A 24,122-nucleotide genomic window follows, 5' to 3' on the forward strand; every position below is an offset into this window, starting at 1 on the left:
TTTCCTTTTATTTTTCTTTAAAATTAGGGCAATATATCAATTTTATTTAAACCACATATACAGATAGTTTATATTTGCATAAATAATATTTCAAGATAGTGATAGGAGTACTACAAAATGTTTTCTATACAGAGTGGCAATAAGCCCATGACATGAAAAGACTAATGCAGACCATAGTCAGGCTTTCAGAAATTATATACTCATAGACTTTTAATGAGTTACTTCAGATGTTATTTTTTTTTCCAACTTTGCTTCTTTGTCACCATGGGCAAGCTGCTTAGGCAGTCTATGGCTCAGTTTCCTTATCTATAAGATAAGGATGATAATAGTACATACTTCATGGACTTATTGTAAATATAAATGTGTTAATATGTATAAAGCACTTAGAACTGACAAACACCAAATAAGAAGTAGATATTCCAATCATCATTATCATCATCATCATCATAATCACTATTAAATCGAGGAAGCAGACAAGAATAAAAAGTGTAAATTGCAATGACAGCTTTTTCAGGAAGGACTGAAGGGGATTTACCTAGGCAAGCATTATAGTTAGCTCATGAGGATATGATATTAAGTTGCTGACAATGATGGTGGAAATATATCAGGAAGAAGCAAGCTTCAGCTTACAGAGTATAGGAATAGACATGGAATCAGTATAGAGATGTCATGTAATTGAATGGAAACTTGAGCTTACAAAAATTGTTCCACACAAGGCATAGGGAATCTAAGGTCATGTCTAGAGGTATGAACAAAAGGGACATATACAGTATGTATTTCCACATAACTCTTTCTTTAATACAGATGAAAAAAGAATAAAAAGGATATCAAGGATATCCTTGAGTGAGAAATCATTATAGAAAACATAAAAACCTAAAAGGCATATGTTAAAATGGGAGGGGAAAGCCCCACCTAATAGCAGTATGTGTATATTAGCCATAGAAAATCACACTTGATGGTCAGTCATCTCTTTTCTTTCCAACCAGAAATTTACCTGAATCATTATTCCAAAATCAATTACTGATTATTTAAAATATATATGAGAAAAGACAAATGTACAAAACCATTAACATATATTGTTTTCTAAACTCAATGCTTCTGAAATACAAAACAATGATCATTACCTCCAAAAGTCAGTTTTTTTGAAACAAACTGATTTTTAAGTTGGTTTTTAACTCTTTTCACTCAGTTTTGTTTACAAATGTTACTAGATTTTTCAGTTTCTTCCCACATCAGAACTTTGTCTTTTTTTTTTTTTTCGCTGTACGCGGGCCTCTCACCGCTGTGGCCCCTCCCGCCACGGAGCACAGGCTCCGGACGCGCAGGCTCAGAGGCCATGGCTCACGGGCACAGCCGCTCCACGGCACGCGGGATCTTCCCGGACCGGGGCACGAACCCATGTCGCCTGCATCGGCAGGCGGACCCTCAACCACTGCGCCACTAGGGAAGCCCAGAACTTTGTCTTTTTGACATGCTTATGTAGTACATAGTTATTTCTTGCAATTGATGTCAGCAACTATAGGAAGCTTCCTTAAGTCACAAGAATTCAATATGGTTGCTTCTTTGGAAATACTTGCTATTTGGGGTTACCTGCACTAAGGCTCATGTATTGAAAGGCAAAATATTAATGTGCAAAATATGGGATTTGAGAGCAGGATGACTAAGACTTAATAAGAAGGATTAATAAATGAAAGATTAATTAAAGAAGCACTTTTAGAACTTCTCATGAATTATCTAATCTTTATAATTACCCAGTGAGAAAATATTCCTATCGCCATTTTGATGAAGAAGAATATAAGACACAGAGAACCAGTATTCTGAGGATGACTCAGAATAAAATCTTAATGGAATGAGTTAATGTACCCCCAAAAGAATCCAACTATTTTTCATGTAATAACATATTCTATCTCTCTTAATTTTTTCACTCTATCTTTAGTTCATTGTCCCATACTCTTTGCCATTAATAAACTATGTTAGAGAAAAGTGGAAGGTCGGAGAAGTTGGAAAGAATAGGAGATAAATATACATGAAACCATAATCTATAGAGTTAGAAAGGTTCATAATTAGATTAATTTTCAAACTATCCTGTTTTCTGAAATATAATAAGATTTGCAAAATGTCTATTTAATGGGCTGTCACATTACTATTTGTAAAATCATATTTTATTCTAGGCTTAATTTTAAGTATAATCACTTTTTAAGTGTTTTATCTTTATCATGGTATTACTAGTATATAAGCTGATCAACTAAATTAATAATTAAACAGCATAATGTCTCAAATATAAAAATGTAACTAGTGGGTGCTAAATCAACATTTTTTGGTTATACATCCTTTTAAGGCAATGGGTTAATATTTATAATAGTTACTGACTATGAATAAAAGATCATTTACTAAAGAGATAAACAAACATAATAGGCATCCAACCAGTTCACAAGGTGAGTAATTCACATATGCTTAAACCCTAAGCCACAGAATGAATCAGTTGTAAGTACCAGGAAGAGAGAATATGAATCCCAATTTCTGGCACCTGTTTTAAGCCATGCGAGGATATCCAGTTAGTAGTCCACTAACAATAATCTACAAGAATTTTCCATCCCATTTGTATAAAAAGAATGATTAAATTGAAACTGCTTTTCTATTATTGCTAAGGTTGAGTGATCTCTGGTAGTGTGAATGTATACTAGCAGTTGTTTCTGTTTCTCATAAAGAGAAAGTGGTCAAAAGTTTAGTTTCCTAAACATTTAACTGCAGTGGCAATCTGGAACACAATTATATTTAAAATCAGTTTCAACTGCCAAACTGTTACTGAGATTATCTATCTATCTCTTTATCTCTCTCTCTATATATAGCTATAAAACAGAATTACTTCTTTCTTAGGTTTAATAACTCTTGCAAATTTGTTCATTAAAGATTTTAAAATATAAACATGTCAAGATTAATATGAATTCAGCCTCTGCTTCTAGTACAGAATTTCGAAACAAAAATGTATATTAAAATATATATTAGAGAAACAAAGAACTTTGTTTACTCTTACCCTAGAATCTAAATGAAATGTGGCAGAAAAACAATTAAATGAGTAAATTTAATCTTACTCTAACAAAGAGCAGGTATTCTTATGCCATATATCCTTTGAAATGGTACTTTTACTTTGGAGAAAAATTGAAAGAAGAGATTGACAGAGTAGCAGTTTTAGATAAAGTCCTTTTTACTCTCCAATACCATTTTTCTTTGATTTAATCTAGTTTTATTGCATGATGATATTTATATTAAATCAGGTTGCTATGGAAATAAAAGTGAGATCAGGCATTTACATGGCATGACATTACCTGACTTATTTCCCCTTAATTTAATAGGACATAAATTGAATTCAAATGTAAGATGCTTAAGGAAATCGATCACTAGTTTTTATGGTTGGATTTCTGTATATGGCCCTTTTACTTGACAACAATAATAAATCAATGTCATAGTAAGACTAGTCTAAGAATCATTCCTATTATCCATTGTCCTTGATTAAGAAAGAATCTGTCAATGTATTTATTTATACATGACTGCTTTGCATATTGTGCTAAAAATCAAAGGATGTAATCAATAGATATATATTTTATCTTCATAGAGTTTACGATACAGTAAAGAAGACAAAATAAATGTATAGAAAAAATACAACTAGAGATAAAAAATTCAAACTAATAAAATAGATCATAAAATATGGAGGCAGGAAATCTAGCAGCTTGTGAGTAGGTGAGTTTGGAGAAGTTTAAAATATTTACACTTTTTAATAGTCTACTCTGAATATGCAACCGAGAATGTCAAAGTATAAACGATATTCAACATTATGTTTGGGTTTCTGAAAGTATTTAAAACAAGTAATGGTTAAAACAATGGAATTTCATATAGCATTTAATAACTGAATATTTTAAAATACTATATAACTGAGATGGTTAGGATACAGAACACTTTAGAAATTAATTCAACCACTGCATATTCCACAAAAATGTGAAGTCCAAAAAGTTTTTACTTGTGCCAAGATGACCAAGTTAGCTAGCAACAAAAATAAGAATACAAATTTAGTTCCTGATTTTAAGACCAGGAACTTACTGTATCTCCCTGGAATAGATTATGATGTCTACCGTAAAACCTCAAATTTGGAAGGTACCCAGGATACTATAAACGTTTGGGAATCAAGAATGCAAGCACTATTTCTATGAGCCTAATTCCTATAGAGTGAAAAAACTTGATTTGTTTTCAAAACCAGATGGAGATCTTACATTTGAAAGAAAAAAAAATGGAAGAAGAAAAAAAGAAGTTAGGCACATAACTGTGTATTAACTAAGTGGGGCCTAATTTTAGTGTTTTATGTACATCACATAAAGATCCACAAATTAAGGTAAAATGTGATTTGAAGTAGTATCTTCTATAAATAAGAGCTTTTCACACACACACAAAGAAGACTGAAATAGAAGCTTTTAAAAAAATTGGGAGTCCAGGAAGGTGCTGCTTTAGCTCTAACAAATTATGTACATATATATGTTTTGTTTTGTTTTTTCAGGTTTCATCTCGTAGGTCATTATATCACCACTACTTAAAACAAAAACAAAACAATAAAACACATGCAAAAAAACAAACAAACAAAAACCCACAAAAGGTAGACATACTAGTTATCAGAGAAGATGATATATGAAAAATTGGAAGAAATTCAAAGCAGATGAATTTTGAATTATATTCCATAATTGAATTAATTAGTTTCAAGGTTAATAATTCCTTCAACATTACTTCTAAGATTCTTTAGTACTTCATCATTTAAATCCTTAAGTTTACTCTAATGAACTTCACTTACCATTAAATTTAAATATGCTGTGTGTGAGATGTGTATAGATATTTTCATCCTGTGCTTCAGCCTCTTATATAGAAAATTTCTATGTGGTTACATCTTTAACACTTTTCTGACCTCAATATCACATATACATTGCTTCTTAATTAACACCTTTAAGACTTGCTGGGTGAAGTAATGTATTACCTAGTAGAATTCTGGTGAGAGTTAACACGCCAAGACTTTTCCCATCTCCGTGCCATTTTTAAGCTCATTTCCTTCACTGCGGAAGGAACTCCAATAATCCTCCTGCTTGCTTCATTCAGGTCTCTGCTTAAATTTTCACTAATCTGAGTTTCATTCCTTAACAATTCTATCTAAACTAATACCTGCTTCCAGTTTACGTCTTCCTCCCTCTCCTTAACCTACTTAACCTTTCTTCATAAAACATATTACCACCTGAAATATTATATATTTGTTAGTTTATCACCTTACTTTTGGTTTACACTTACTGGAACAGAAGCTCTACAAGAGCAGGGAATTTATCTTATTCACTTCTTCATCCTTAGTACCTAGAAAAGGCACGACATAGAGTAGAAGTGATAGGTATTTGATAAATCAATAAAATATATAATTTTTTACTAAATTCCTCAAAATTATTAGTGATAAAATATCACTATGTGAATGTGATAATTTGCTAAACACTAATCTCTTGAACCACATGTTTTAGAAACAGGCCAGGCTATGTGCTATGCACTACTTATTTGATTCCCACAACATTCTGTGAATTTTTCATACATGAGAAAAATAAGATTCAGAGATGTTAGGCCACCAGCAGAGCTAACATAACCAGTAAATGACAGAACCTGGATTGAATCTGGCTTATCTAATTTGGAATCCCAAGCTCTTCTTGCTACATAGTTCGTGTAATAATTAAAAGCATCAGCTTGCTTTTATTTTTCCATTTCTGGACATAAGTGAAATGATTAATTCTGGGTATCCATAGTGGTCATAGAGTTATGATTAAAGATATAATAGGAAACTTTATCACACTTTAAAGATTTTTTTTTTTTTTTCTGTCTCAGAGAAACAACAAATTCTAGCCTTTTCCCTCTAAGGAGTGATGAAAGGATCTATCAACAGTCACAGAAATGTAAAATGCTAGGGTTAATTATTGCTCTGGACACTCCAAAATCTAATGTGAAGATACTTTTATGAAGATAATCTGTTTCAAAATATATCTTAGAAGCCTCTCTATATTCAAACCATTGCACTCTGGCCCTTTAATTACAAGACAGATCAGGAAGAAAAAATTAAATGAACAAAATGACAAACTGATGTTAAAATTTATTCTTGAACTCACTCATTATAAGGTTTGTGTCTGTGCCCTAAAACATCTGCTAAGCCTTACAACAACGTTGATTTTACTAAGTAGATAGCACTATTTACTGTCAGAACATAGCAGGTGTGGTAAGAGAAGTATCAATTTTATTAAACAGGATTTACAGCAATGAAACCAATGTGTTTGGATACTTTAAGTATATCTTACAAGGCAAACAAAGGTGACTGATGTCAGTTTGTTCATTGTCCACTCTAGGTGAGCATGTAATGGCACATGCAGAAAGCTGACACTTCCATTTGTTTTCCTAAGTCATCTGAAACTTCTGTATTTTCTTTCACATACTTTTGTAAAATAAATAAAGAATTAGGCAGAATTATTAAATCAACTTTAGAAGATGTAAACTTTACTGTTTAATTAATCTCTCCTTATTTTAATACAATTCTACATAATGAGAAAAACGTATAAATAATTAACCAAAGGAATTTGCACTTTATTCTTGGTAAAGTCTCTTTCAGCTTAAATTAGAAGTATAACAAAAGTCCTTCAATGTATTACCTTTCTTTTGATTCACTTTGGAATCTAATTCACACCTTTTTTTACTTCTTATATTTTTTTTCAAAAGTCTCTGACCTGGTTTTGCCACCTTCAGATTTTTTTGCCTTTCAGCCCAAACAATGCATGTGGTCAGATTAATAACCCTAAAACATAACTCTAATCCTGTCACTCTTCTACTGATAATTCTTCAATGATAGCCGTAACCTAAAATAAAATTCAAATTCCACAGCTTGGCATTCATAAGCCTCTGTTTGGTCTGAAACTGCCCTATCAGTAATAACTTCTACTTCCTCCCCTCTCTATGCCTATTCCTCTATCTGACTGGACCCCCCCAACCTTTCAAGACTATCTTCATATTTATTTTTCCTACAATGCCTTAATTTATGATTAGATTCAAAGACAACTTGTACATAGTTAGAAGTGGTCTCTCATTTCTTTCCTCAAAACTCTGTTTTGATGGTAATAAAAAAAGAGTGAAATATTTGAAAAAAATATTTAGGAAGTAAAATTGTCAGGAACTAGATTGATTAGAAAAGGTAAGAGTTTGGGATAACTTCCAGGTTTCTAACTAATTTAATTTGGTAATACTATTAACTGGCAACATATGGAATACAAAGAAAACCACAGGGTGGAGGAGGGTGGAGGTGGGTCACAGACAGAGATGGAGCTCAATATGAGGTAGGACAGATTTGACGAATCCACAGGACACAGGAGTAGTGGGCAGTTGGCATTATTTTTAGCTCCAGAATAGGCCATACTTAGAAAGTTAGGGCTGGATCATTTAGCATGATTGTAGGGTAAACCCTGAGAGGGAATGAGATCACTCAAAGGAAGAATATATAGAGAGGAAAGAATTAAAGACTCATGGAAGACCCTAAATGTCATTAGAGCAAAATGAGAAACTCATGAAAGAGACTAAGAATAAATACTAGTAAGGAAAGAATGTCAAGGAAGATAAGGAAGCAGAAAACAAAACGAAAGATAGGGAACAATAAGTCATTCATTAGGCAATATAGCTTAGATTTATACCAAGATAAAAAACCAGAAAGTGTTTATTAAATTTGTCCATAAAGAGACCATCAGTGTCTTTTTCAAGAGAAGCTTCTGTGGAGTGATGTTATCAAGGCATAGTGCCACTAGAAGTGATTGGTACCTGGGAAGTGAAGACCAGGGGTTTGCACTACTCTTTCAAAGAGCTCAGTTAAGAAGGAAAGGATATAGGATGTAACTAAAAAGAGATGGGCAGATTGTTATTTATTAAAAGATATGAAGATATTGGAGAGAAAAAGAAATATATATGACTAATGTAAACCTATATTTGTTTTTAAAATTGTGTGTGTGTATATGTATAATACACACATATACATATATGTAATTGTATATTCATATTTTATGGGTGCACATTTATACATGTGTATGCTCAGATACATAGATCCATCTTTTGTTATTGTATAGAAACAGTCCAGAAAGATGCACAACAAATTGTTAAGATTTGTAATCTATGGAGCTAGAGACTGGAGGAAATTCTAGTGGGATCTTTATAAATTCTCCCTTTTTTTCTTGTTTCCTATCATTGTAATAAAAATAAACTAAAAGTTTAGCAAGAATAAGATAAGCCTTTTAGGTTAAAAAAGAGGACAAACACCTTAGGAATTTTGAACACATGAAGAAATCTAGACCTTAGTCCAGGGAGCTCTGCATTTAGTGAAGTGAGTTCCTAACACCTGTTTCATTTTATTTTTTAAAAAATATTTTATTTATTTATTTATTTGGCTGTGCTGGGTCTTACTCGTGGCACGCAGAATCTTCACTTCAGCATGTGGGATCTAGTTCCCTGACCAAGGATCGAACCCAGCCTCCCTGCATTGGGAGCACAGAGTCTTAACTGCTGGACCACCAGGGAAGTCCCAACACCTGTTTTAAAAAATAATGCTCCGTGGTGATACGTGGCCAGGGAAAGAGAAAGAACTACTGCCCATCAAAACAAATGGACACTGATCCAGAAAGAAGGAATCACTTTAACGCAATTAACTATGCAGCACATTTGGATTCATGGGGTAAAATCAGTTTTTTTTTTTTTTTTTTTTTGCAGTACGCAGGCCTCTCACTGTTGTGGCCTCTCCCGTTGCGGAGCACAGGCTCCGGACGCACAGCCTCAGCGGCCATGGCTCACGGGCCTAGCCGCTCCACGTCATGTGGGATCTTCCCAGACTGGGTCATGAACCGGTGTCCCCTGCATCGGCAGGCGGGCTCTCAACCACTGCGCCACCAGGGAAGCCCAGTTTTATTTTTACTATAATTATCTTAATGACCTATGGTGAAATGAATCATAAAGATGGCCATCATTCACTGAAAGAATGAATGAAAGGAGGATGGTACAAGTAATAATTTCTTAATACTTATTATCACCATGCGTTTAGGCATCACATTTCATTTGGTATTAGTAGCTATGGATAAATAGCAAGGAAGAAAGATCTACTAGGATAACTCTGAAGAAGAACATGCCTGACATTTTAGAGTACAAAGTAGTAATGTTAATGTTGTAATTCAGGGCCCATGAGAATCTATTCATTTGTATCATTTAGCTCCTTTTTTCTTTTTTTAACATCTTTATTGGAGTACAATTGCTTTACAATGGTGTGTTAGTTTCTGCTTTTTAACAGTGAATCAGGTATACATATACATATATCCCTATATCTCCTCCCTCTTGCATCTCCCTCCCATACTCCCTATCCCACCCCTCTAGGTGGTCACAAAGCACCGAGATGATCTCCCTGTGCTATGCAGCTTCTTCCCACTAGCTATCTATTTTACATTTGGTAGTGTATATATGTCCATGCCACTCTCTCACTTCGTCCCAGCTTACCCTTCTCCCTCCCTGTGTCCTCAAGTCCATTCTCTACATCTGCGTCTTTATTCCTGTCCTGCCCCTAGGTTCTTCAGAACCATTTTTTTTGATTCCACATACATGCATTAATATGCACATGTATTAACACATTTTTGTTTTTCTCTTTCTGACTTCACTCTGTATGACAGACTCTAGGTCCATCCACCTAACTACAAATAACTCAATTTTGTTTCTTTTTATGGCTGAGTAATATTCCATTGTGTATATGTGCCACATCTTCTTTACCCATTCATCTGTCGATGAACACTTAGGTTGCTTCCATGTCCTGGCTATTGTAAATTGAGCTGCAATGAAAATTGTGGTACATGACTCTTCTTGAATTATGGCTTTTTCAGGGTGTATGCCCAGTAGTGGGATTGCTGGGTCATATGGTAGTTCTATTTTTAGTTTTTTAAGGAACCTCCATGCTGTTCTCCATAGTGGCTGTATCAATTTACATTCCCACCAACAGTGCAAGAGGGTTCCCTTTTCTCCACACCCTCTCCAGCATTTGTTTGTAGATTTTCTGATGATGGCCATTCTGGTGTGAGGTGATACCTCATTGTAGTTTTGATTTGCATTTCTCTAATGATTAGTGACGTTGAGCATCCTTTCACGTATTTGTTGGTCAGCTGTATATCTTCTTTGGAGAAATGTCTATTTAGGTCTTCTGCCCATTTTTGGATTGGGTTGTTTTTTTGGTATTGATTAGCTCCTTTTTTAAAATGAATTTAACTAGCATTATATTTTTAAAAGAATATGTAACAGACTACTTGAGATTTTAATTTCTTTTTTTAACAGTTTAATGTTACTACCATAGACCTTTCTTCATCTTTAACTTTTTGTCCATTGCTATATCTGGATGGACCTAATTTACCTTCGTTCTACTTTTTACACATAAACCAGGCTACCTTTACATTTGAGATGATGACATAGTCAATGTAATGGTCATATCCTTAGAAAGGATTTGTGATTTTAAGCATTATTCTTCTTATAAGAAATTATTCAAAAATAGATTCAATATTTAAGAGTAAAAAAGAACTTTCAAAATGTAAAAATTCCTCACAGTTCAGTTTGCAATCTTGGTTTTAGATTTCAGTTCTCCATGAATAATATGTTAAAGTCCCTTGAGCTATATATAAGAAAGAGCAATATATCAAAGACATAAATATGAATAGTGTAAAATATAAACTAATGAAAATTGTAAGCAAAATCACATTTGGAGTTAATAAAGACCGAGAGCAAGTCTTTATTCATTGTTAACAAAAAAAAGCAAAGAAAATGTCAGCCCCACTGATCCCTGGATGAATACATTCAACATATTGCTGACTCTCTTATACACTCTAGTAATTCTGCTATCCTTATATACTAATTAGCAGTAATTATCTAATTGTAGTTCATAGAAGTCTTAAAAATGATAATGTTAAATACTGGGATGTCATTAGCCCTTTTTCAACGTATTTATTGCACCTTTTATAGCTAGACACGAAAGAGGTAAGGAAAGGTTTTTAAATGTTTGTAAATTTTCAAAAATTTCAAGAATACTGATATCATCTTTAACTGAAATTCTTCCTATTCATTCCTTCAAAATACTGGATTTTTCCCAGGCCTTATTAAAATGGTAGGTGATTTTCAATGGGGAATATACCACATTATCAATTTTTATCTATATTTATTATAAATAACATATACATATATAACTAAATAACAGTTTTACTTTCCACTAATTCAAATTACTAGTTCCTTTTCTTAAAAAGAATGCAGAAATTATATTTCCACACTGACTTAACACACAAGTAGTTTGCTTAGTTTTTACTCATCAAAATCACTAACTGGAATTATTATTCCTTCTTGGATCTGTCTTCCCTGAATCTATCTTTCTACGAGACACCCGACCTCACCTCTGTATTTTAAAATCTTGGCTGAAGACAGAAAAGATACCCTTGAAACATAAAAGCCATTTTAGAGGCAGCAGGAGTTTGGACATTATTGAAGGTCATACTGTCACTGAAATGAGCTTCTACTTCCTTTTAAAAATGATATTCAATGTCTTGAATATGACTATTTTTTATACTACAAAGTAAGAAAGCACCCACATTTCCATGTTCTGACTCCTGCTATTCTAATTTAATTGATAGAGAGAGAGGGGGAAATTAAGATTTTTTTTTCTTATCTGATTCAGCCCCAATCACTTTCCATGTTAATAAGCCTAGACTAGAAAATATGTGTGTGTTTGTATGTGGGTGTGTTTGTGTATTCCTTTATGTTATTATAGAATGGTCAGACTCATGAGAAGCACTTGCTGTCATGTTTTTGATGACTGTATTCAAATAATGGATGACAGGGCTTAATGAAAACATTCTTGATATAATAGCAACCCCAGCTGTCACTGCTTTAGGGCAAGAGTCCTGTAGGGGTAGAAACCTAGTGATCGGTAGATACCACAAAGGAGATTAGATTTAGGAGAGATCAATAGAACAATTCTGTTCCACAAATTTTATTATTATCTTTCTACCAGCTGAGCTGAAATGTAGGATCTGATTGATTCATTATATTACTGTGTCCTCAAACGTATGTCACTAGACAGAGTGTGTAATGCATATAGAGGGCCTTAACCTTAATCATTATAACCACCTAAGTAAATTCCATATATATTATTGTTTTCTTTAACATCAAGGTTTATTCTGTGTAAAACTGTCACTTGTGTTACAATTCCTTTACGGTTTAATTCATATCAAAAAGAAGATAGTAAATAGTAGCCACTCAGCTTTTTAATTTTACCAGTGAAGTCGCACTTCTGAAAAAGAATTGGATAGTGTTGATTATTGTGAAAGCTAGAGTGTATATGAGTCTTTATCAAGTTGCAAGGTTTTCCTCTATTCCTAGTTTACTGAATTTTAAATATTCTTAGTATGATTTAGAATACAGTCCCTTATCAGATGTGTCTTTTGCAAACATTTTCTCCCAATCTGTGCTTGTCTCCTCATTTTCTTTACACTGTCTTTTGTAGAGAAGTTTTTAATTTTCATAAAATTCAGTTCATCACTTATTTCTTTCATGGACCATGTCTTTGGTGTTGTATCTAAAAAGTCATTGCCACACCCAATGTCATCTATTTTTTTTCTTATATTATTTTCTAGGAATGTTATAGCTTTGTATTTTACTCTAAGTCTGTGATTCATTTGAGATATTTAAAAGATTTTAGTTACTGATTCATTGTTACTAACTCAATGATATTCCTATCACCGTTTTAGTCATTTCAGGACACTCATAAATGACCCTAACATAAAATGATAAAGCATAATTTTTCTTCTCTTGCAGTGATCTTGTCTTCACACATATCTCATATGTCCATTCTCTATCATCATACAAAAAAGTTTGTCATTGCTAATAACTGTGACACCACTAAAATCTCAGTTTCAAGCATCTCAAATCACCACTTCTTTTCTTTTCAGCTGATATCCAATACCTCCATATCAGGACTATTTCGACCCTACTGGGACCCATAAACTATTGACCACTTTTTCAGTGTCTCTTAAAGACTTAAGGAAACTTTTTTCATATATCCTAAAATATCAGGGCTTCCCTGGTGGCGCAGTGGTTGGGAGTCCACCTGCCGATGCAGGGCACACGGGTTCGTGCCCCGGTCCAAGAAGATACCACATGCCGCGGAGCGATTGGGCCCGTGAGCCATGACCGCTGAGCCTGCGCGTCCGGAGCCTGTGCTCTGCAACGGGAGAGGCCACAACAGTGAGAGGCCCGCATATCGCAAAAAAAAAAAAAAAAAAAAAATATATATATATATATATATATATGTATATATCCTAAAATATCTTGCATCTTTCTTGGTTCATTTTAAGTACCTGACTAAATGAAAAACATTATTAATTCTAACTTTATTTTCCCAGCTTATTTACCTTTGCAGCTGAATGTGGACAGACAACCAAAACCATGCTGATTGGCCCATTAACTTTGCCTACTGAGAAAAAAAAAAAAAAATCCCTTCTACCACCCCTTAAGCTAGGATCCTATTTTTTTTTTTTTTGCGGTACGTGGGCCTCTCACTGTTGTGGCCTCTCCTGTTGCGGAGCACAGGCTCTGGACGCGCAGGCTCAGCAGCCATGGCTCACGGGCCTAGCCGCTCCGTGGCATATGGGATCTTCCCGGACCAGGGCACGAACCCGTGTCCCCTGCGTCGGCAGGCTGACTCTCAACCACTGCGCCACCAGGGAAGCCCTAGGATCCTATTTATCTACTTCTCTTATATGAAAAATTCTCAGAAGAGTTATTAATCATCACTGTCTTAATTTTTTACATTCCTTTTTGAATCTCCAATCAGGTTTTTGCAACATCCCTATTCTCCCCTCTCCCACACAAGTAGACACCACCCCCACCACAACCACTGTAAACATCTCTAATGGTTCAATGACCTACAGGGTGCTAAATCCAATGGTAAAGCCTCAGTCTTCCTCTTTCAGAATAAAATCCTTACAAAATAGCCTAAAACTGGCTACTTTAATCTGGTTTATTATAAATTTTCTAATCTCATTGTCTATTACTCCTACTACTCTTCAGCCAGCCTTCTTACTGTTCTTTAAATCCATCAAGCATTCTCCCACACCAGAACATTTGCACTTGATGTCCCTCTGCCCCCAGCATTTCTCCTCTTATCTTCTTCCCCCAAGAGGCTGTGCCAATTTGCTTTTCAACAAGCTATGTCGTTGGATAAACAAAACTTCTTACTTTTCATGTAGCCACATTTGCAGTCCTTTCACCTATAATTAGGATTTTAGTTTCCTGTATATAAAGTCTTTCTCTGCCCCAAGGTTATAAAGATTCCCTCATGCTTTATCTTCTAAAATCTCTATTATTTCACATTTAGTTTTACAAGCCATCTTGATTTAATTGTGGTGTAAGGTATGAGTTAGGGTCAAGTTTTCATCAACTTGAATTTCTAATTGTCCCAGTATCATTTACTGGAAATATCATTTTTTCTAGTATTCTTCATTTCCACCTTTGATATTAGCTAATAATCCTAATATGCATGGTTCCACTTCTGAATACTCCACAGTTCTCAAAATCTGCAATATTCATTTTAGACTGGAAAATTATTTGTTTCGAGAGAATTGTGTGTGAATTTTAGGATGTTTAGCAGCATCTCTGGCCTTTACCCATTAGATCCCAGCCAATCTACCCACTCTTCCTCCCATCCTCCAACCCAGACATTCAAAATGTTTTCACACATTGCAAAATGTCTCCTAGAGGGTCAAAACTGCGCCTAGTTGAGAACCACTGCTTCCTGATGTTTATGTTTTTTACCTTGGCCAAATCAATTCTGTCATAATAACTGTCAATTTATAATAAATTTTGCTATCTAGTAGAGCCAAGGTTCTCATCCTGTTCTTCAAGTGTGTCTTGACAATTCTTGCCATGTTGAATTTCATGTACTTTTTAGCATCAAACATCATGTAACACAAACATATTTTAAATTGTGCTAAATATACAAAATAATTTGGGATAAAGGCATCTGTAAACAACATTAAGTCTGTCAAATCATGAATATTGTATATTCTTTTATTTACCTAATTCTTATACAGTTCCCTTTAGTACTCATCCATAAGTTTATGGATAAAAGTCTTGTAAATTTTTGTTATATTTATTTCTAATATTTGGTATTTAAATGTTATTTAAATGTTACTTTTAATTTTGTTTTCAAAACATTTGTGGCTGGAATATAACAATGTAACTTTTTTATATTGGCATTGTGCTCAGTAACATGCTAAACTCTCTTATTGATTCTAAAAAAGTCAGCTGGGGATAGCTTTTTAAATTTTCTAAATACACAATTGTGTTGTCCACAACTGAGTTTATTCCTTACTCTTCATTTTTTATACATTTGTTCATTTTTTTTCTTTGTCAGACTATACTGGCTAAGGCACTATAGTGCAGCATGAACTAGAAATGGTGATCGTTTCTCAGTCTCGAACTTTTTCAAACTTCATTATTAAGTATTATGTGTATTGTCAACTCATTAGATCAAAGAAGTGTCACTCTACTCCTAATATACTAAAAACTGATTATCATAAATTGATATTAAATTTGATTATGATTTTTTCTTCAACCATTGAGATAATCATATAATTTTCTCTTTTAGATTGTTAATGTGGTTAAGCACAATGATAATCTAAGTTATTTAATTAAGGAAGAACAATTTACATCAGATAAAATGTTCAGATATTAAGTGGGCAATTTGATGAATTTTAATACATGTATACACCCCTGAAACTAATGTCCCAATCAAGATACACTTGCAGTACCTAGGAAAGTTCTTAATTCCCCACTTTTGGTCAACCACCAGCTCCCTCTTCCTTAGGCAACTACTGTTCTGACTTCTATAACCGTAGATTTGCCTATACTTGCATGCCAGATAGAATTTTATAATATGCTATTTTTGAGATTATCTATCTTGTTTGTATCGGTAGTTTGTTCTTTTTTTGTTGCTGAGAAGTATTCTATTTTATGAATATACCACAATTTGCTAACTTTTTTGTCTTTTGATGGATACTTGGCATGTTTCAGTTTGGGACTATTAGACTTAATTAAGGTTGCTATGAACATTCAGGTGCAAGTCTTTGTGGACAGATGCTTTGTTGTTTTTGTCTCTTGGGAAGTACCTATGAGTAGAAATGCTGGGTCATGCAGTATTATGTTGAACTGTACAAGAAACTAAGTTTTCTAAATATAATAGTATTATTTTACAGTACGTTTTGCAATATATGAGAGTTGCAGTCCCTCCACATCCTTGCCAATATTTGCAGTTGTCATTTTTTAATCTTAGACAATCTAGTAGGTATGAAGTCATATCTTTTGTTGATTTTAATTTTCATTCTCTGGATAACTAATGATGCTGAACTTTTCATGTGTGTATTGGCCATTGGAATATATATATATATATATATATATATATATATATATATATATCTTTTGAGAACTGTCAGTGTCTTTGGTCATTTTAAAATTGAGTTGTTTTTCTCTATATGACTGATTCGTAGGTATACTTCACACATTCTAAACTCAAGTCCTTTCAGAATTATATATATTGCAACACTTTTCTCTCAACCTGGGACTTGTTATTTCACTTTTTGAATAGTGTATATTTATGAGAAGTTAAGTTAATTTTGATGAAGTCCAAATAATCCAAATTTCCTTTTATGTTTCATAATTTGTGTATCCTCTCAATAAATATTTTATAAATCCTAGATTATACAGATATTCTTTTGGGCTTTAAACCTTTAGCCTCTACTTTTTTTTTTTCTGGAGGGACTTTTTTTTAAATTTAATTTTATTTATTTTTTTATATAGCAGGTTCTTATTAGTCATCAATTTTATACACATCAGTGTATACATGTCAATCCCAATTGCCCAATTCATCACACCACCATCCCCACCCCCTGTGGCTTTCCCCCACTGGTGTCCATATGTTTGTTCTCTACATCTGTGTCTCAACTTCTGCCCTGCAAACTGGTTCATCTGTACCATTTTTCTAGGTTCCACATGTATCTGTTAATATACGACAGTTGTTTTTCTCTTTCTGGCTTACTTCACTCTGTATGACAGTCTCTAAATCCATCCACATCTCAACAAATGACCCAATTTCGTTCCTTTTATGCCTGAGTAATATTCCATTGTATATATGTACCATATCTTCTTTATCCATTCGTCTGTCAATGGGCATTTAGGTTGCCTCCATGATCTGGCTATTGTAAAGAGTGCTGCAATGAACATTAGGGTGCATGTGTCTTTTTGAATTATGGTCTCCTCTGGGTATATGCCCAGTAGTGGGATTGCTGGGTCATATGGTAGCTCTATTTTTAGTTTTTTAAGGAACCTCCATACTGTTCTCCATAATGGCTGTACGAATTTACATTCCCACTAACGGTGTAGGCAGGTCTCCATTAACAAACTGAAGAATGAAAACCGTATGATCATCTCAACAGATGCAGAAAAAGCTTTTGATAAAATTCAACATATATATATGATAAAAATGCTCCAGAAAGTGGGCACAGAGGGAACACACCTCAACATAATGAAGGCCATATATAACAAACCTACAGCTAACATCATACTCAATGGTGAAAAGTTGAAAACATTCCATCTAAGATAAGGAACAAGACAAGAATGCCCATTCTTGCCACTTTTATTCAACACAGTTTTGAAGTCATAGCCACAGAAACAAGAAAAGAAAAGGAAATAAAAGGAATCCAAATTGGAAAGGAAGAAGTTAAACTGTCACTGTTTGCAAATGACATGACACCGTACATAAAAAATCCTAAAGATGCCACCAGAAAATTACTAGATCTCATCAATGAATTTGGTAAAGCTGCAGAATACAAAATACACAGAAATCTGTTGCATTTCTATACACCAACAGTGAAATATCAAAAAGAGAAATTAAGGAGACAATCCCATTTACCATCACATCAAAAGGAATAAAATACCTAGAAATAAACCTATCTAAGGAGGCAAAATACCTGTACTCCAAAAACAATAAGATGAAAGAAATTGAAGACCACACAAACATAGGGAAAGATATATCATCTTCTTGGATTCGAAGAATCAATATTGTTAAAATGACCATACTATGCAAGGCAATCTACAGATTCAATGAAATTCCTTTCAAATTACCTATGCTATTTTTCACAGAACAGGAACAAAAAAAATTTAAACTTGTATGGAAACAAAAAAGATCCCAAAAAAGCCAAAACAATCTTGAGAAAGAAAAACAGAGCTGGAAGAATCTTGCTCCCTTACTTAAGACTATACTACAAAGCTACAGTAATCAAAACAGTATGATACTGCCACAAAAACAGACACATAGAAAAATGGAAGAGGATAGAGAGCCCAGAAATAAACCCATCCACTTATGGTCAATTAATCTGTGACAAAGAATGCAGGAATATACAACAGAGAAAAGACATCCTCTTCAATAAGTGGTGCTGGGAAATCTGGACAACTACATGTAAAAACATGAAATTTAGAACATTCTCTAACACCATATACAAAAATAAACTCAAAATGGATTAGAGCTCTAAGTGTAAGACTGGATACTATAAAACTCCTAGAGGAAAACAGAGGCAGAACACTCTGATATAAATCAGCCATATGCTTTTGGATCTGTCCCCTAGAGAAATGGAAGCAAAAACAAAAATAAACAAATGGGACCTCATTAAACTTAAAAGTTTTGCATAGTGGGGCTTCCCTGGTGGCGCAGTGGTTGAGAGTCCGCCTGCCGATGCAGGGGACACAGGTTCGTGCCTGGGTCCGGGAAGGTCCCACATGCCGCGGAGTGGCTGGGCCCATGAGCCACGGCCGCTGAGCCTGCGCGTCCGGAGCCTGTGCTCCGCAATGGGAGAGGCCACAGCAGTGAGAGGCCTGTGTACCGCAAAAAAAAAAAAAAAAGTTTTGCATAGCAAAAGAAACCATAAACAAAATGAAAAGACAACCTATGGAATGGGAGGAAATATGTGCAAATGATGTGACTGACAACGGATTAATCTACAAAATATAAAACAGCTCATACAGCTCAATACCAAAAAAACCAACAACCCAATCAAAAAATGGGCAGAAGATCTAAATAGGTAGTTGTCCAAAGAAGACATACAGATGGCCAACAGATACGTGAAAAGGTGCTCAACATCGCTAATTATTAAAGAAACATAAATCAAAACTACAATTAGTTATCACCTTACACACATCAGAATAGTCGTCATCAAAGTTTACAAGTAATAAATGCTGGACAGGGTGTGGAGAAAAGGGAACCTACCATTCTGAATTTTAATGCAACAAAAATGCAATTTGATTGGACTAAAGAGTGAATCGTTTATACTGAAAAGTTTCAGTGACAGTAATGCATCAGTGACTGGAGATAATAGAGGCAAAAGCATCAGTTGCATTGCAGGGGTTTAGCTTTCCCATGTTTTCCCAAGTTTTGAACATAGACTGCATCATTATATACTGATGATATAATTATGAATACAGATGTATATTTTAGAAAAAAATTTCAAAACATCTCATGTATAGTATGACAGCACCAAAATATAGACATTTTCTAACTTCTTGAATCATGACAGTAATCAGAATATCTTTATGAAGTGTACTCAGTTCTGGAGATATTCTTGAGCGTCAAAGACTCATTATAATATGGCTCTTTGGGCAAAAGCATCATTTCAACATCAGTATGGTGATGTACCAAAGGTCAGACAGTCGTTGTTGTTCACAAAAATGTACTTAGATAGGTTTGAAAATAAAAAATTGATATTCTGCAAGGAATTCAGACACTTGAAATTTCAACCACATAGAATAACTTTTAAAAAATAATTGGAGACCCAAAGCAATCTATAGATTCAATGCAATCCCTATCAAACTACCACTGGCATTTTTCACAGAACTAGAACAAAAAATTTCACAATCTGTATGGAAACACAGAAGACCCCGAATAGCCAAAGCAATCTTGAGAATGAAAAATGGAGCTGGAGGAATCAGGCTCCCTGACTTCAGACTATACTACAAAGCTACAGTAATCAAGAGAGTATGGTACTGGCACAAAAACAGAAATATAGATCAATGGAACAGGATAGAAAGCCCAGAGATAAACCCACGCACATATGGTCACCTTATCTTTGATAAAGGAGGCAGGAATGTACAGTGGAGAAAGGACAGCCTCTTCAATAAGTGGTGCTGGGAAAACTGGACAGGTACATGTAAAAGTATGAAATTAGACACTCCCTAACACCATACACAAAAATAAACTCAAAATGGATTAAAGACCTAAATGTAAGGCCAGACACTATCAAACTCTTAGAGGAAAACATAGGCAGAACACTCTATGACATAAATCACAGCAAGATCCTTTTAGACCCACCTCCTAGAGAAATGGAAATAAAAACAAAAATAAACAAATGGGACCTAATGAAACTTCAAAGCTTTTGCACAGCAAAGGAAACCATAAACAAGACCAAAAGACAACCCTCAGAATGGGAGAAAATATTTGCAAATGAAGGAACTGACAAAGGATCAATCTCCAAAATTTATAAGCAGCTCATGCAGCTCAATAACAACAACAAAAAACCCAATCCCAAAATGGGCAGAAGACCTAAACAGACATTTCTCCAAAGAAGATATACAGACTGCCAACAAACACATGAAAGAATGCTCAACATCATTAATCATTAGAGAAATGCAAATCAAAACTACAATGAGATATCATCTCACACCGGTCAGAATGGCCATCATCAAAAAATCTAGAAACAATAAATGCTGGAGAGGGTGTGGAGAAAAGGGAACACTCTTGCACTGCTGTTGGGAATGTGAATTGGTTCAGCCACTATGGAGAACAGTATGGAGGTTCCTTAAAAAACTACAAATACAACTACCATATGACCCAGCAATCCCACTACTGGGCATGTACCCTGAGAAAACCAAAATTCAAAAAGAGTCATGTACCAAAATGTTCATTGCAGCTCTATTTACAATAGCCCAGAGATGGAAACAACCTAAGAGCCCATCATCGGATGAATGGATAAAGAAGATGTGGCACATATATACAATGGAATATTACTCAGCCATAAGAAGAAACGAAATCGAGCTATTTGTAATGAGGTAGATAGACCTAGAGTCTATCATACAGAGTGAAGTAAGTCAGAAAGAGAAAGACAAATACTGTATGTTAACACATATATATGGAATTTAAGAAAAAAAAATGTCATGAAGAACCTAGGGGTAAGACAGGAATAAAGACACAGACCTACTGGAGAACGGACTTGAGGATACGGGGAGGGGGAAGGGTGAGCTGTGACAAAGCGAGAGAGAGGCATGGACATATATACACTACCAAACGTAAGGTAGATAGCTAGTGGGAAGCAGCCGCATAGCACATGGATATCACCTTGGTGCTTCGTGACCGCCTGGAGGGGTGGGATAGGGAGCGTGGGAGGGAGGGATACGCAAGAGGGAAGAGATATGGGAACATATGTATATGTATAACTGATTCACTCTGTTATAAAGCAGAAACTAACACACCATTGTAAAGCAATTATACCCCAATAAAGATGTTAAAAAATAAATAAAATAAAATGTTCCACTAAAAATACAAAAAATAATTGGAACAGTTCAGTCATGGCTTTCTTTTGTTGAGAATATATATTTTATACATTTACTTTTACCATGATAATTGAAAGGGCATACTTTGTTTTTGAGGCAGCTGTATAAAATATTGCACAAGTCTTCATTTAGGTAATTAAGAGGGACCTTAATAAAGTGCCCTTAGAAGTGGTATTAAAATTTATTCTCTCACAGAGTTTTCTTTTTCCATCTAGCTCAGATACCTGTGGCATTTGTTAACTAAAGTTACTTAAATTTTTATGAATCTCTTCTCTTCAATTTATCTTATTCTTATCAGAACATTATGAAATATTACACTCTATTGTAAATCCTTGAAAATAGAAGATTAATACACCATTAAAAATTCCAGTGAAAATTAAAATTCCTAACTGAACCTCCTTGTCTTTAACTGTCCCCCCCCAAAAAAATAACAATTGTTTGAAAATTTTTTCTAACAAACATCATCAATAGTTAACCAAGTTTACTCAAAATGTTGAATGAGGGGCTTCCCTGGTGGAGCAGCTGGGCCCATGAGCCATGGCCACTGAGCCTGCACGTCCAGAGCCTGTTGCTCCGCAATGGGAGAGGCCACAACAGTGAGAGGCCCGTGTACCGCCAAAAAAAAAAAAAAAATGTTGAGCGAGGTTAGCCAAAACTAGTTCTCTCCAGTCCATGGCAGCAAATATGAGCTTTTTAAGAACAACATTCACAATACCAAAGGACTGTTTATATATATATATATATATATATATATATATATATATATATATATATATATGAGGCTATTGTATTTCTAAGCTACTTTTACCTTGTCCCATATATTCTGTATCATAAAACTGCTGTAGCTCAAGAGGCCCTCCCAATAAAGATGTGGTATATATATACAATGGAATATTACTCAGCCATAAAAAGGAATGAAATTGGGTCATTTGTAGAGACATGGATGGACCTAGAGATGGTCATACAGAGTGAAGTAAGTCAGAAAGAGAAAAACAAGTATCATATATTAACGCATATATGTGGAATCTAGAAAAATGGTACAGATGAACTGGTTTGCAAGGCAGAAACAGAAACGCAGATGTAGAGAAGCGGGGGTGGTGGTGGTGGTGGGATGAATTAGGAGATTGGGATTGACATGTATACACTAATATGTGTAAAATAGATAACTAATAAGAACCTGCTGTATAAAAAATAAACAAAAGACCCATAAAATATTGGTTGATCAAAACAAAAAAGAGGCCCTCGCCAAAATAAACAAACCAACAACAAAAACTACAATAATTGTTCCACCAGTTCATAGTAGCACCTGCTAAATATGACACTGAAAATCCTTTTGCTAGAATTAGGAAAGATCATGCAGTAATACGTATACACATCACATTGTGTTATGCCAAAAATAATGTAGCAGTAATGCCAAGAGTTACCAATGCCAATTTTATTTCTCTGATTGTACAAACCTGAGTTCTCAACACTACCATTCACTTATACTCCCTCAGCGAAAATCTGAGTGAAATTTCTACTTTATATTTACAAGTTAATGAAAATATTTCCCTCTTCCCACCCAACTGTCTTGTTAGCCAGTTACCCACATTTCAGATCATAGTCCACTTATTCATCCACTCCTGTCTGGACTTAGCCTCCAGCATTAACAGTCCCTGCCATTTGACATTAATTAGCTTAACTTCTTGGACCTTAATTGAGTCCATCATTTCTTCCTTTCAAAGTTTCCTCACTTTCCTGGTTTTCTTACTACCACTGTCTTGTCTTCAGTGGTATCTGCATGTTCTTCTTATGTTAACTATTATTAAAATATTAGTATTCCTTGATGTTTATTCTAAGCTCTTCTTCCTCAAATAAATTCAGTCATGTGAGTCTACTGGCTTTTATGGCTTTAATTATAAGCTGTATGCTGTGGACTCACACATCTTTATCTCTATACTGGCTCCACATGTATAGCTGCCTGCTTTTAATTTCTCCTGGATGTTTTAGAGATACTTCAAATTCAACATGTTCAAAATTGAATTAAGATTTCCCCCTGAAACAATGTTATTTATCTCAAGCTATATCCATTTGCCCAAGTCAGAAGCCTGTGAATTAAGCCTCACTTTTCATTTCTTATAAACACTCATCAAGGACAAGTACTCTTTAATAATCCACTTTTTTACATACACGTAGCTACCTCCAATCATTTCTCCTCTGTACTCTTTAAAAATAACTCTATATACACTACCAAATGTAAAATAGATAGCTAGTGGGAAGCAGCCGCATAGCATAGGGAGATCCGCTCAGTGCTTTGTGTCCACCTAGAGGGGTGGGATGGGGGGGTGGGAGGGAGATGCAAGAGGGTGGAGATATGGGGATATATGTATATG

The sequence above is a fragment of the Pseudorca crassidens genome, chromosome 6 (assembly GCF_039906515.1).
Source record: "Pseudorca crassidens isolate mPseCra1 chromosome 6, mPseCra1.hap1, whole genome shotgun sequence".
Classification (NCBI taxonomy): domain Eukaryota; kingdom Metazoa; phylum Chordata; class Mammalia; order Artiodactyla; family Delphinidae; genus Pseudorca; species Pseudorca crassidens.